Source organism: Colius striatus, chromosome Z, assembly GCF_028858725.1.
Source record: "Colius striatus isolate bColStr4 chromosome Z, bColStr4.1.hap1, whole genome shotgun sequence".
Lineage (NCBI taxonomy): Eukaryota > Metazoa > Chordata > Aves > Coliiformes > Coliidae > Colius > Colius striatus.
The window spans coordinates 52487194-52503151 of record NC_084790.1 but is presented as its reverse complement, the minus strand read 5'-3'; positions in this window follow the sequence as shown (position 1 = coordinate 52503151).

Here is a 15958-nt window from a genome sequence, read left to right as displayed (position 1 = left end):
ACTTTGTGATGACAACTTGCTGTCATCACAAGACTACCACCCATTACATCCTCCTGCAAAGAACCCATCAGGCGTTTAAAAGACTGGAAGTACAGCTGAGGGTAACTAAATTAACTGACAAACAAATAAGGCAGGAGGAGGCATGGAGATGGGGAGCCTGCAGAGAGAAACACAAGTCCGGAATATTTTGCATTAGTTGTCTCATGATATCAGATGTAAGGAACACATCAGAATGCTAACCAGGATAGAAGGCCACTGAGATTGTAGCAAATGTTGCTATCTCAAATGAATGTGGCAAAAGGCTTTTATGATGGACAACTTCCTGAAAGAGGAGAGAGAAGATGCAGCAACATGAAAACTGTTCGTAGTAAGTGCTTAATGAGATAGACAATGTGTGAAACAGAATAGAGCCTGAATGTTGCATTTTCTTGGCTTCTTCCCTTTTCTTCTTATACGTGACAGAAAATAGAGAATTCTGTTCCCACTGTGGGCAGCAAATCTCCAGAGATCTCTCCAGGTACTTACTGGAACAGTTGTAGTGCAGATTGCTTGTGTTGAGGTTAAAAGTTAAACTAAATTCTAACTTTATACAGGTATTGGAAAATATACTTGGGTGAAACAGAGTCCTCAGGGCTAGTCAATGAGTCAAACGCTTAAGATTCTACTTGGAACAGTTCATAAAACAATTCCCAGTTTGGACTTGACAAAGTTCTTTTTTCACCTGTGGTTTTTGTTAGCTACCTTCTGCCCTTCCAAGATCAAATCTCACTTTCTGAAGCTCTGCTGCTTGTCATCATTAAGTGAAATGAAAAGCTTTTGTTAACCGGCTTGAGTTGTTTGACTCTGATGAAATAGTTTTTATTAGAGAATGTTTTATGTTACTTTCCAGAGTTTGTTTTTCCTTTTAAAGGTAATATGAGACCACAGGTTAGATTTAGAGTTTTCTTAAGTAGAGTAGTTTGTCCAGAGGCAATTGATATTTTGGTGAAGGAAAAGCTATCTGTCTTCACTTGCATTATGCTTGCTGTTTGTCTTCTTCATAACATGAAATGCATTTTACCCACTGTGTTTCCAATACCATCAGCAGTCATGACTTGCCATTGACCCCTTTGAGACAAGTACATGCTCTTAACATGAGCTTTGTAATTTCCTATGAAACAATAGAGCTGAGCTACTTTGTATTCTGCTCTGAGGGGAGTTATAACACCTCACAAGCAGCAAATACACATGTTCATAAGCTTGACATGGAAATGGAGAAACCAGCAGTGAAAAGTCTGTAATGAGAGTTGCACTCATCCCAAGCAATATCTTTCTGATCCAGTCTGTTGTATGAAGAGGGTGATTGACAAAACAGATTCAAGACAGAACTGGAGGTGTATATTGGATATTTTTAAACCCACATCATCTCCACTGTGGGGAGTTTGGTGCCTTAAAGAGTGACTAAACAGCATTACTGCAAAATAATGCTGATCAGGCATTACAAAGTCTAGGAAGCAACTGCAGATGAATAGGTTGAAAGAACTATTCAAATAGCAACCTCCCAAGTTTCATGGCACATCAAATTTACCATCACACAGTGGGTACTTACTCCTAAGGGACAACATTTAAGGGAAGCTGGAAAATACATGGCTTGAGGCTTGTAACACATTCACAGAAAAAATAGAAGAATATTAACTTTTTTAAGACTCACAGTAAAGATTGAAAAGGGAAGAGTCAATTAAAATAAGGAAAACTATCCATAAGACAGATAAGTATCATTACAGGTCTCTATGAGAAGCCCTTCAATCCTTTCTGTCCCACAGATAAGAAAGTGATTGACACAACATTGGGGATTGTAACAATACCAAAACTAATACCTCTTTTTCCTCTCTTGTCTGAAGAGTCTCCTTCAAGATTTTTGAAGGCACTGTGTGGACAGACATACCACTTCCACAAACTGTGCTACTGCTTTTCTGCTCCATGCACCAACGAGAAGGTGATGGGGAAGAACTGGTAGTTGTGTATTTCCATAAAATTCGCCTTTGCATCTCTTTTAAAAGAAAGAGACACATAAGGAATAACCAATGCATGTTTCATCTCCATGTATGCAATTGTATATCATTTACAAACCTCCTAATTCAGAGGATTTTTTAATACAGAAGTTAGTGGCACTGTCATTCCCTTTCAGACTATTCATTTTCATCATTGGTGTGGTACCTCCTTGAAACAGGAAAAACATACCACGGTCTTGGCAGTACTGACCTCATTAGTTCCAAGAGGTGAATCAGGAATGTCACTTTCATAGACTCATATTATTTAAATTGACAAGCATGTTGTGTGCTTTTTCTGATATTTGCTAGCATATTCTTCACTAGTATAGTCTCTCTGCTTTGGTTGCTTATGATCACATTTTTCTTTAATGTGCAACCATGTGTTACAGATAGTAGTTTTGGACCAGTGGCCCTGGACAATACTGTCTTCGGCTTTCCCTTAAGACATGTACCCCTAAGCAGTGTGCCAGATAAGGGTGTGATTGCTAGGGAGAGGAGACTGACACTGTATTCTTTCTGAATGCAGTCTGCCAGTATTCTAGTGACCAGGAAGAATTTTTTTATAAAAATAACATTTGTGTACTATAAACTGAGGATGTAAAAATGAACTTACACTCAACTGCAAACACATTTCCTCATGTGTTATCTTAAATTAAATACCAGAGAAGTCCTGGAAACACCCAAGCAATTAACTTTGTGTTTCCATAAACTCTACAGACACAATATGAAGGATTGTGGCAAGGGCTAAGTGAATATTTTGAGTTGAAATCCAAACCCACTTAAACCAGTTGCATTCAAATTAGTTTACCGTGTGTGTTCAGGTTAAAGGTTTCATTACAGAAACATGGCAAAGCAGCACCTCTCTCACAGGTGATTTTTCTTCAGCCACTCCTGTGCCACAGCAATTGCCAGCACTGTATGCCATGTGCATCTGCACAGCAGTTCTCACAATGGCAGAGGAGCTGAGGATGCAGAGCGGGTTGGAGTCTCTTGTCCAAACTCCCTGTGACATGTCTATTGCCGCTGTCAGCACAAAGAGGGACAGAGGTGCCACATGTGCCCTGCCAGGATAGTGGAACCAAACAGCCCTGCAAGAGAAACTGTGTGCACCAGCACCCAGAGGCATCCAGACTGTGCAAAGAACAAGACTTTGGCCAGGTGATGTTTTCTTGTGCTTGAAAACAAGATTGGTGGACACAGGGTGCAGAAAAAAAGCTGTGTCAAAGGCAGAAGAGAAAGACTGGGAAAAAATGGTGTTGTCAGACGGGAGAGGGAGGATGACAGAGAAGAGACACAGAGAGAGAGAAAACACAATAGGGTAAACAGAAGAAGTAGACAGGAAAAAATATTGCATCAGAAAATAAGGCCTTATACAGACTACCATACATATTTGCAAAGTTGAAATGACAAAGTCTTCAGCAGAGGTGCAGCACCCAAAAGCAAGAGGAAAGGGAGCTGGAAAAGGTAGTGAGATACCTCCTCTCCACATTTCTCTTCCCCTCTCTCACACTCAAATAGGCCTCAAGCACCTGGGCATTTCTAATAGCCAACTCTTTCCACCTACCGTACCCTATCACAGCACCATCCACTGACATGACAGCTCTTGAGACAGTGTATAAGCACTAGAGCTATCAGGCACTGCCTCCTGTTTTGATGTGCTTTAATTACTAGTAAGTACTGAGCCAGCAGCCTTCTAGAGAGCTCCCACATATTTCTATATGAACTGGATGCAACACAGCTGCTAAGCCAGGAGTCTCAGCAAGGCTATGCATTGGTATCCTCCTTGCCAGTCAGAGGGCTGAAGCCATAGATCTCACCAAAACCCACTCTTGCAAGCAACCTAAGTCAGGCATGCTGAATTATAGGATAATTAAGGGATTTTTCTTTGACAGCAGGCAAGCAATCTCAGGGCAGGCAAGTCAGAGATATTAGCATTCACCTTTGACATTAGCCTCAGTTTTGAAACGAAGTTACAGATACCACTAATGCCAATATATTTGCTAAGTACACTTAATGAGACCCTGATACTGTAATGTCTTGTTTCTTGACCTCATCCTAGCAAATTAGGGCCACCAAAGGCCTTAAGTCATACCCCAGAGCATGTGAGTGGGTGAGCTTGTGTCCACATGCCTCTGCAGTGCCTGAAACCTGCATCTAGCCTTGTGTCTGGTGCAACACATTCTTTGTCATGCTCCTGCCTTTCTGTTGTCTCCTTTCATCCCTTTCCACTTTTGAAGACCTCCTTTTAGCTATACCTGACTTTAAGTTATTTCCCACATACTGGTTCTGTGATCTTTATTATTTTTTCTTCTCGTTCTCCCTAGGTTCCATATGATCACATTTCACCTGTTTATTTGTCATTATATGCCAATGACTGACACCTCTAATCCCACATTCATTGCAGGGGTGAGGCACTTTACAAATTCCACTATTATTATTTATGAGATCCATGCTGTTCTAAATAAAATATGAAAGTGATACTTAACAGACTGTCATTTTATTCCAATGCTTCTTTATTAACTGTAACTGCAAAACAGTCAAATGCATTAAAAATGTGATGTAGCAAAGAAGTTTATTAACAAGGGAAAAACTGACACTAGTCATAACTGAAGTTGAGACTTGAGTGAGCTAACTGGAAAAACATTCTGATTTATTTTGCACAGCAAGAATATGATCGCTGCATATTTACAGCAATGACTGAAGATAAGTACATTCTGTAAAGTGCTACTGAAATGTATTTCCTTCATTTCCTTGACAGCAAAAGGAAGCAATGAATGCCTTAAATCACAGAAAATATTTGTAATATGAAAGATAAATGGAGGTCACATTCATCTACTGCAGCAGGCAAAGTGGCTAATATTTTACTAGGTTCAGCTGGAGTTTATGGGAAATGATCTTGGAGTTTGCTCTCCTGGGCTGTGCAGCAGGCCACTGCCAAGTGGGCCATACAATGGTTTCCTCACAAGGATGACAATCTGGTACTACACTTCTAACAGGGATTGCTTATGGAAAGAAAGGATAAGGCCAGGCTGCTTAATGGTCTTCCTACAGCAGCTCACAACACCATGCTTTATCACAAAAGAGTGTAGTACGTGTTAAGTCCTATAAACTTTGAGGAATAAGACATGAAAGGAAAGCCAGACTGCCAGGTGCATGCAAGTCTTCAGTCAGATTAGTAAAAACAATAACTTGTCACTTTCCTTTCTACGCCTTACAGACACTCCAGCAAAACAACTTCTAGGACCTTGCCCTAGATATGGTCAATATTAGGTACATCCTGGAAAACGCTAATAAGAAGCAAATCCTAACTCTTTCTCCGTAGCAATCTTACTGGAGAAAGTCAGCCCTCATGGAGCCAGAACAATAAAATGTACACATCCCTATTCATGTCAACCTTTGCTCCAGATTTGATGGCAATATAGGGCACTCACATCCAAAACCAAACGTTGAAATCAATTATTTTCCAATTACTGCCTTCCCAAAGTTTTGGGTTTTTTTTTTTTTAAAGAAAAATCCACTGATTAGAACAGATTAAGAGAGATTTCATGCTAAAAAAAAAACTGAGCCTCTGGTTTATATGTATCTTCCATTATGTGCAGCCAGCATAAAGTATCTGTGATGCTCCTATGTACTTAATGTGCCAGAGGAAATGTAGGACTGAGAAAGACACTATAAAATGTCAGAAAAACTCAAAAGCATCTTGATATTTTCCGAGTTAAAATTGAACCATATGACAATATCTAGCCAAAAAAACTGGAATGATACTCCCAGACAGTTTGTATTGACACATAGACAACTGTTAGGAGCAAAACACAGGTGAAACACTGCACAAGGTAGAGCTAGCTGGCAGGTAAAAGCCAAGGCAGGGCTCAGGAGAGACTACACAAGGAAAATAGGGTGCTGTGGCAGAGCTTTGTTGAGCCCAGGTGAACATGGTGCTGTGTTTAGGTGAGACCAAGCTTGGGCAAGCCAGGACCAGTCAGTCCATCCCCTTCTCTTTGCTTCTGCATGAATTTCCAGTAAAGCACCCCAAATGCCCTCCCTTGATCTGAGGAGCCCTGGATCCAGGCACACTGAAGGTGCCACCAAACCAGCCAAACAGCACTTCATGAGTTTTCCTTGGCTGAGAGCAGAACACAATCCATGAAAAGAAGAGTAATGTTTGCTTTTCACTTAAGTAAGGCCCTCAGGTATTTTAATACATTTTGGCATGTAGTTTTCCTTGCTGTTGTTTATAATAATCCTTTGAAAACTAGAAACTGGAATATGTTTGATACCTGATACATTCTTTTCTTTGATTACTGACAAATACTGATTTATCATGATAGGTTTGTAAGAAACACAGCTGTTTGGAAAATAATATTTTTTCCCTATTAACAAAAACCACTACATCTCCCACTTTTTTCATCTTTTAAAAAAAAGATGTTTGGCTAACTACCAAAAATGCAGAAATATGGGTTTGGAAGGGGATGATGTTTAGTTTCTCCAAGATGACAAGTATTTTGAGGAAGATTTCCATTTCATTGGAAAGACATTTTCCCCAGGAAAGAGTTCGACAAAATTTTTCAATGTCATCTTTAACTAATAGAGGTTAACTGTAATTTATATTTCTTAATTACTTTAAAATGAACTTTAAAAATACAGTAAATTTTGCACTTATAAGCAAGTACAATGAAGCTACATTTTTAATCTAGCAAAAGCTTCTTTAAAATTTTAACTACAGCTATTATCCTATCACATAGTCCCAAAATGTATACGAATATACAGATTCAGACTAGGAAACAAAATTAGTTACCTTGTAATTCAGACCTTTTTAAAAAAAAAAAGTGAAAGAAAAAATACCTTTTCATATATCTTTGCTGTTACAACACAATAGGTTTTGTACCATGGCAACAGGTCCTGTTACACATCCAAAGGCTCCTTTGAGTAACTGGGGTATGACCACAGTGAGTCAAATCAAATAGCATAGCTCAAGCCCACCACCTCACTAGGGCTCTTTAGTTTCTTGGCTCCCATATTTCTCTGAGCTTTGGAGCACTGTATGAAAAATATGGATTTCCTCTAAAAAAATGAAATTATTTCTATGGAGTCCTTCAGTGATTTATTCTTTTCAAGTACAACTGAGAGTACAATTATGCTGAGTTGAGATTTTGGTAGCATTTCCTACCAAAGAAGTACTGAGAAATACAAGTGCAATTGGTCATAATTATGCTCAGATGCTGTTCCATGTAGTTTCTCACTCAAGGTAGTAAATTATGGCAGAGCAAGTCCAAGCCAATGCCCTAAATGTTAGTTACGGTATCAGTAACTTTTACACATAGAATCATAGAATGATAGGGGATGGAAGGGACCTTTAGTGATCTAGTCCAACACATGAAATAATATGGCACCTTTATTATAACAAAACAAAAATACAACAACAAAAAAAACCCAGATAAAAAAAGGGAAGGTCTTGAAAGAGGAGTAAGCTGTAGTTTCAAAGCAGGAAAGAGCAAAGCATTTTTCAAACAAAATATCATATGTTTGCACAGTAGTTTTGAAGAGATGACACTTCTAATCAATTTTTAAAGATAATCACAACCTTCTAAAACCTATCGTTTTTTGTTAAATGATGGACAAAATATCTGCCTATCAAAATCCTGTATTAGAAAAGCTATTCATAATACTCATGTTCTGGAAGGGATGTGAATGGTAGTAGTTAATTTTATCACTCCAATAATTTTATACCGGAAAACAAGTTTCCCATTTTTCTGCTTGACAAGCTTCTGGGTAGAAGAGCACATACAGCAAAATAAACACTTCCAAGTGGTACAGCTGGATACTAATAGAGGTTGACACATGTTCAAGTAGTTCTCCCATACATTCCCTTATCCTTTTGATTTGATTGCAACATGAAAGAGCACACGGGATTTCATATACAACATGACTTGAGGATCTAGTAGCTCAACGGTCATTTTCCTCTTCAGGATCATATTGGCATTCCATAGTCTAAGCATCAAGAAGCTGAAAGATCAAGCTGCTTTTGCAAACATTGCCTTTGCTTGAACTACACAAGCTGCCAGATAGATACTCTTGAGGCTCTTACTCTTATGAGATGAATGGTCCAGCACCAAAAACTCACATACAGCTGCAACAACTATTTACATATGCAGTTTTTTTCCACATCTACAAAAGTGCCAATAAAATTTGATGAGCAGACTATCCCTGGGAAAGAAAAATTCACAGAGAAGGAAATAAATTTGGCGATGCTAAAGCTAAACAATTTAGCAGTTGAGTACACCATTGTAGAAGGGATTTTTCACGGTGTTTGCCCAGCCTCAATGGAAAGAAGCAAAGCGTACAACTAGGTATGTGTCATGTACTTATCCAGCTGGTGCATGTGATATGTGGTTGTGCCTGTCTGTTTTACAGGCTCATCTTGGTAATTAATGCTTGAAACTGTCACTGTTTATCCCCTAATTGGAAAGGAAGAAATCAATGAGAATGGAAAATATTTACTCTCTGGCTCACGTTGCCATATTGCTAAGTGAGGTGAAAGGAGCTGAAGGATTTCAGGAGGTTGCTGCCTGTGGTGGAACATCAAATCACATACAAGAAACAATGAAGGAAGTGTAGGTTATGTCAAATTAGATTGCAATTGGAGCAAACTAGGAACACGTCCATGGATATTACAGTGTCTCAGCTGATGAGTGGTAACTTCCTGAATTTTTGTTCGGATCATATTCTACCATAGTCACAACTGAAATAGCACACCTGAAGCACAGACTTGGCAGAAAAAAAGAGCAGCATATAGTGATGTGGCTGCCCAGATGACTAAGCTCTACTAATAATGGCTGAGGAGCAGTTTTAAATGCCAGGTTTTGAAGGGAGATCAAATGAGACAGACTCTTGTCCCTTTAGATGAGTGAAGAGGATTTATACAAGTAAGAAATGTCAGCCTTGAGAAGGATGCTTCAGAAAGTAGATTGTGATCATTAGGGCAATTTTTCATTAGCACATACTATTTTGGGTAATAGAAAGTGCCTTTTGAGAACAATGGACATTCTTTTTTTCTTATACTAATATTCTTAAAAACAAATTAAAGTGGAAAACACATATTATAAAATAGAACCTGCATCCATACACTCTCTCAGTAACGTGCCAAGTACATTTTGACCTGGATGGATAAATAGAGAGACATGATCATCAATTGATTGGGCAGGAACATAAACACGTGAGTTTGCCATGTGGAGTAAGCTGGCTCTTTTCTTGTTTGCATTTCTGTTTTAGCAAATCACTTAGATGCCATCCCTTGCCTTCACCCCTTGTTCCTTGTTCTCCCGTAGACAGCACTCTCTTCTGTTATGTTTCAGGAAACCAAACACCCATGTTAATGATGTAAACTTAAGTGTTGACAAGGTTCTGCTTCAGCACAAGTCTAGAGGGGAAAAAAAGCCCTCAAGATAAAGTGACTGACTTTTTATGCTATCATGCCTAGAGCCAAGACAAGAAATCTTTTTTGATGGAATGGCTTAATCACTTGTCAGCAGTAAACTCTTTCTCAATATGGACTTTAAACAACTCCTTTTCTTCCATGGAAACTCTATGTGTAATGTACTGTTTATTTATCTAAATGTGATTTCTGAAAGTTAAAAATTAAATATTAATATTGAATAATAGCATATTTAATACTCTATTTCTTTTCCAAGTACTTCAAAGGGAAAGAGATCTTCAGTGAAGGTGTAACTTCGTACATTTATTACACCAATGTCCTAAAAGTTATGCTATCCCAGACTGAAAGAAGCAAATACAGATTCATATTGCATGTTCTTCTCTCTGTGTTGTCTCACTCGTTTATTGAGACACTCTATGGAACTAAGACTTTCTTTCCCTTTCAGAAATTTTCATTTGGAAGACAATGAAGTACACTTCATAGTCATTAAAAGTTAGAAGTAGTATTGGAAAAGATTCAATGGATCGTAGATTATTTATGAGCTTTTCTGTCACACCATCAAAGCCTGAGAAAAACATTTGATAATGTTATTTCCTGTCTTGTATTGATCCTACTCCATGTCTGAACACCAAAAAGCCTTGAACAACACAAATATTTAAACAGTAATGATAGGAACAGTTGCTTAACTCATTAGTTTAGAAACAAATTCAGCACACAAGTATCACTTCAATGTGTCAACCCCATCACTTTGGTCTTCCTTAAACACACTGACCTTTCACATTCCAGTTGCCCCGCAAGGGAACTGTCTCCCATGTCAAACACCTCACCCACTCTTCATGTCTCTAGTGTGCACAAAGGTTGTGAAGCCTCTTGGCAAAGTGGAAAGAGACGAGCAGAACTAAGTCGGACATCTACAGAGACAAGTTTGATCAGGTCCTCCTTTTCTTAAGAAATGGCAGTTTTGGGCAGAAGGGAGGAGAGTCTACTTAAAAAGGCAATTTGGGTGACTTCAGGCTACAGAGAAATTAGAAATTAACCAGAATTCCTTATTTTTTTAAACAATTAACTTATTTAAATAGCAATTTATCTTTAGGAGTTAATGTGGATGCTCTTCATTATTATGTCAGTGCTCTGTCCAGACCCAGCTGGCAGTAATGAAGTTGTCACTATGGACTCCATGAAATGGCTGCCACTTCCCCCTTTAGGGATAAAAATCTTTGCTTAGGGATGGGGTTTGGCTTCCATCCACATAGTCTGTGTTGTCTCTTGATCTGCTTCCAGAGGTGTTATATGGAAGCTCTGAGAGGCTTAAAAGATGCCAAGTTGGAAAAGAAATTTGTTTCCTTCAGAGAACCATTTACTTCCCTTTCAAATCAGAAAATCAGCTGACAAGCAGTGGAGTTCCTGACTGCTGCTGGGTGTTGCCCAGTTTCTGCTCCACGTTTTGAGAGTAAGAGGATGACCTGGCAGAACTTGGCCCCAAACCTGAGTACACATTTGCCATAGCTCCTGCTGTCAGAGCTGCACAGCTCCTTGGGCTTCTTTTCCCTCCCTCCCAGTCCCTTCTCACAGTCACTCCTAACTCATGCTGTTCACCCCTGTCTTCCCTTCAATTTCTTTCCCCTTGAGTGATGAGCAGAGCATCAGGCCTAGCCACCAAAGAAGGGCAGTGCTCATCTGGATTGCACACCGCAACTCCTGATAGCAAGCCTTGTCTGGCAGTAGACCTCCTCATATGTCTGCAAGGCCAATGATGATTAGTGCATCAGCCGCTTTGCCCACTCTCTTCCAGGAGGCTTTCAGCCCTTTAAACACCACTCAGACAAAGCCTGGGACCAAGGGAGATAGTGGGGGAACTCATTGGTCTAGTGACTCCTGAAAATTTTGGTGCACAGTTATTAAAGTCTTCCCTGTCATGCCACTGAAGATTGTGACTTTTACCACAAATACGCTTCATTTGATACCAGGTCTGCAGTTTCTGGGTGTTTTTCACTGTTACAGGGACTTAAGAATCTATATTTTTCCATGTACAAAAAGTTCCCTCAGTGCTCTTTTTTCCTTATCATTAACAAGCATAAGCAGAATTTCTTATTTTTCCAGTGCATTGTTTTTTTTACGTTTTAAAATGAAAAAAGGAGCAGTGAATTCCTGGCGACAGCAGCCTGCAAAAAGCATAACTTTCAGCCTCACCATCACCCTCTTAACATCTTCATCAACACCACCAGATCAGAAGCGATTAAAGTGTCATTGACATCACAGGAGCCACCTTGAATACATTCTCTGCCTCCACATTTCCTACTATTTTACTTGTTCCTTACTATAAAAGGTAATTGAAATAACCGTGAATATACACATCTTAGAGAAAGTTTTCCAAAATACAAAGATAATTATTGTATTTTCCATCATTAAAACACAAATAACTGGTCATCCAGATCCTTTATACAGAACTAGCCTGTCTGAGCACTAATCTCCATGAGATCCGTGTGCACTTGACACCACCAACAGGCACTGGAGAGGAATTATAAACGGTATATTTCCAGTGGCCTTCACATGGTGGGCACCATGGATGGAGTTAGTTGGAGTATCTTGCAGTGTCACTAATGATAAATGGAAATACAGAGTGAACTGGAAATGTGAGAACAAATATAGATAGTTGTAAATATTCATCTGTAAATTACCTGAGCTTTTGGTATCACCAATTTTTTAAGGAGGCTGTGATATTAACTCTGTTTACAGAAATTATATTTTCTCTCTGAGACGTTTCTTGGGGCAATTGCTAAGCTAGGTATGAATAAATATTGTTGTATTGACCCAAATCAGCATTATACCACTCCAAACCTGCAATCATAGCTCAGTCAAAAGTAAGAGGAGGACAGCAAAAAAGCTGATTCCACCAGACCTGGAAAGCATGTACTTTACTGAGCGTAGCTGACAAAGTGAGTTGTTTTAGGTTTGCACTCTGAAAAACTTATTAGCCACCAGCCTGCTTTTGTGCAGCATGCACAGAGGTCGTATAATCTCCTACCCTCAAAAATCCTTTGAAATGTGTAATGAAAAATACTTCACAGCAAGTCAAGGGTCTCAATGAATTACCACTGCACTTCTAGGTGTGATGTTTGGACACTCTCAGATGAATAAGGTTTTAGCCAGGCAGTCACTCTGCTGATTGCTAGTGTAAATGCAGACCAGCTGGAAAGGAGAACTCAAGAATAGCTACTGAAAACCTATTACTTGTAAGACCTTTGCCACAACTCTGTGTATTTTCACCACTCTATTGAACAGACATTCAATTGCATCCAACAATACCCATTTCTCTTTGAGCAATCAGTATGCTGGCAACATTTATACCTTGTGACAATTAACTTGCAGCACATACTCAGCAAAAGTAAAATTAATAGACTTTGCTTGAATAAACATGTTTAACATGCCATGGCATCAGTTGCTTACTGCAGGGAGAGAAGAATTGAAATGATACATTTTTCATCCCTTACTAATCCACTGCTGTAATGAATGGCCTGTTAAACATCCACCAAAACTGTCAAGTCAGGAAAGCTGAGGTTGTTTGGGTCGTTCTTGCAATAGCAAGCACTGTTAAGTTCAACAGACATTGGCTGCAGTGTTTTCTTGATATGGCTGCAGAGAGCTATTTGCTGCTAATTAACCTCTGTCTGCACATCTGATATGTCCTAAATCATGGGTGTGACTTTTCAGGGGATGGTCTTTGAGAGGTCCTTCAAGTCTCCAGCTGTGGTGCTTGCATATCAGTGCTTTGGAAGATTTTGTTGCAGTGGGATTTGTTTGTTTGTTTGTTTGCCCGTTTTGTGACAACTGAAATCATATTAAGTCATTCTTTGCTCTCTTTTCCCTTCCTCTCTGGGCCTTTTCTCCTCCCTGACCATACCTATCCTTTCCTGTTCCTCTCCAGGTACATTATCAATGACAAAACAGAAATTTTTGCCTTGTTTTCTGTTCATTCTAAAATATCAGCCATCAAACAAACATCCATAGCTTGTGTTCTCTTGGCTAATTGAGTTCTTGGGCTATTTGCAGACTTAGTAGATAGGACATCTTAGACCAGAAGCAAGAATGTCTGTTGTTGAGGCACGAAAGCTATTGAACTCTACCACGTTCATTACTCAGTTATAAAAGCCAGCCATTTAGCGATCAAAAACTACCACTCTGAAGCATGGCATAGATACAGGCAGGTTTTCTTAGCAGTGGTTCACTTCATGTATAGGCCTTAACTGGACACTCAAAGCCAGGATTAGCCACTTTTGATAATGTTTTTCTAGTTTGGCTGCATGATTTTAACTTCTCTTTGTCTTGTTTTCAGTCAACAGTGGTAGCAGAAATTATAGTGCAGACTAATCCAGCAGGAACTCATTATGCCTGAAAATGAGAGAGCAAAAGTGACACACACAAACTGTTTTCCATGATTATATTGGTGAGTAAAGTTCATACCGTCTACAGTCAAAACACATCCTGATAACACTGACTTCATCTTTAGCTCATGGCATGGAAACTTACCTAATAACCTTCTCTGGACAGCTGTATTTTTTTTTCTCTTTCTTGCTTTTTATTGTTGCAGAGGAAAAGAAGGACCCTATTCTACTTTTTTCTTTCAGTATTCCCTCTTGTTGATTAGGTACCTAACTTTTTCCCTTTTAAGGTTTCAGTCCATCATCCTCTCTAACTGTGTGACTGAGAATACACTTTCTGAGGAACAGCCTGCTTAGTGATGATTTTTAGCTGCCTTGCTTCTTCAAAGCTAGTACCAATATTGTACTCCAGCATACGTGACTTTTCATAGTGAAGGAAGAAGAAAAAGCAAATTCTTATCTTTGTTCTATACCAGGCTAATGTGACAGGGTCTCATTATGTCTGCCCCTTTTCTAGGAGCTCAATGAGGACCCAGAAGAAGCAGTCTTGGAGAACAACTGGGACATCAATCCTTAATGAAGCCTGGCATCAATGCACGTCACAGGATTTTCCCCTTGTTTCTGCCATGTAGCAGTCGTTACCACCTCTGGCTGCTATTTATGTTCCGTTTTAGTTGTAGCCTAAACCTATTGTCTATTTCTGATCCCAGCTTGTTCACCGTGTGCCACATCAAAATGTTTCTTAGGCAGTGGACCACAAGAAGCATTATAAGGAGCATTAGACTGACAGGTATATATTCAAATAGCCACAGAAGAACACAAGGTGTGATATTTTCTAAATAAGATAAATAAACCAAAGCCAGTGAGGTGTTTGTTATCTTTCTAACAAATTAGGACAGAGTCTTACTAGTGGGGTCAAGATTCCCAGATACAGTTTCGCAGAATCATAGAACCATAGAATGGTAGGTGTTGGAAGGGACCTTTAGAGATCATCCAGTCCAACCTCCTGCAGAAGCAGGTTCACCTAGATCAGGTAACATAGAAACATGTGCAGGAGGGTCTTGAAGACCTCCAAGGAAGGATCTGCTGATAGTCAAAAAAAATTGCAAAAAAAATGCTTTTGGAGGAATTTTAATTTTCGTTTATATCCTCTTTCCACGGGACTGTTTCTCTCACTTTTGCATTAAACATAGCTTATGTCAGTGAGCCTTTTTTGTATTTAGCAGAAAGTAACAATCCAGTTTTTCATCCTTACAGCCACAGAATACACCTTTTCAGTTCAAACTCACAGAGTAAATTATTAACAGAGTAAGTTATCCAACAAAGGCTAGAAAAATAAAAGTTATGTCCAAAGGGTTTTTCTTATTCATTTCTTTCAGAATACCTTCCCAATATCTAGTAATAAACAGTTTCAATGCTCTATTGTAAAGAAGAGTTAGAAGTGAGACACCTGACCTTTAAAAACACTCAGCTTGAAACAAGAAAGTTACAGCCCTCTAGAAGCCAGAAGTAAAAAAGTATCATAATGCCAGGTGATGGATTAACGTTTTCCAACATGGATTTAAATTGTCATGCCATGCCAATATGCTGTCAGTCATGAAAGATTAGTCTGACATTGTAAAGATTTTTGTCCAACAAAAGTACTGAGAAGTTAAAAGTGTGCTGTCTAGTTTTATATCAACACAATGCAGAGTTATATTAAGTAAATATGAAGAAAATTGTATAAGAGGTATAACTGTTGACATGCAGGTTTAGAAACAACAAAGGAAGCCTTTTAAAATGTCATTGCATTCAGATAAGAAAACTTATCTTTTATCACTTTAGCAAAAGTGGGGGCAGCCCTCAAAGTATAGTTTCCAAGAAAAATAGACATTAACTCATGGGGAAGAGAAATTTCACCTTTTCACCAGCTTAATCCACACATGTTTTAGGGATACTTGATACTTTTATTTATGTGTTTCATATCCTATTCCTTTACAAACTTTTTGTTAGCTTAAGTAGCAGGGCCTATAAAGGTAGCAGAATTGGCAGAGTAAAGGCCCTGACGGAAAGCAGCCCAAACATGGTTAAGGAGTGCAAGTCACAAATACCAAGGCAAACCAAGGTGACCAAGGCAA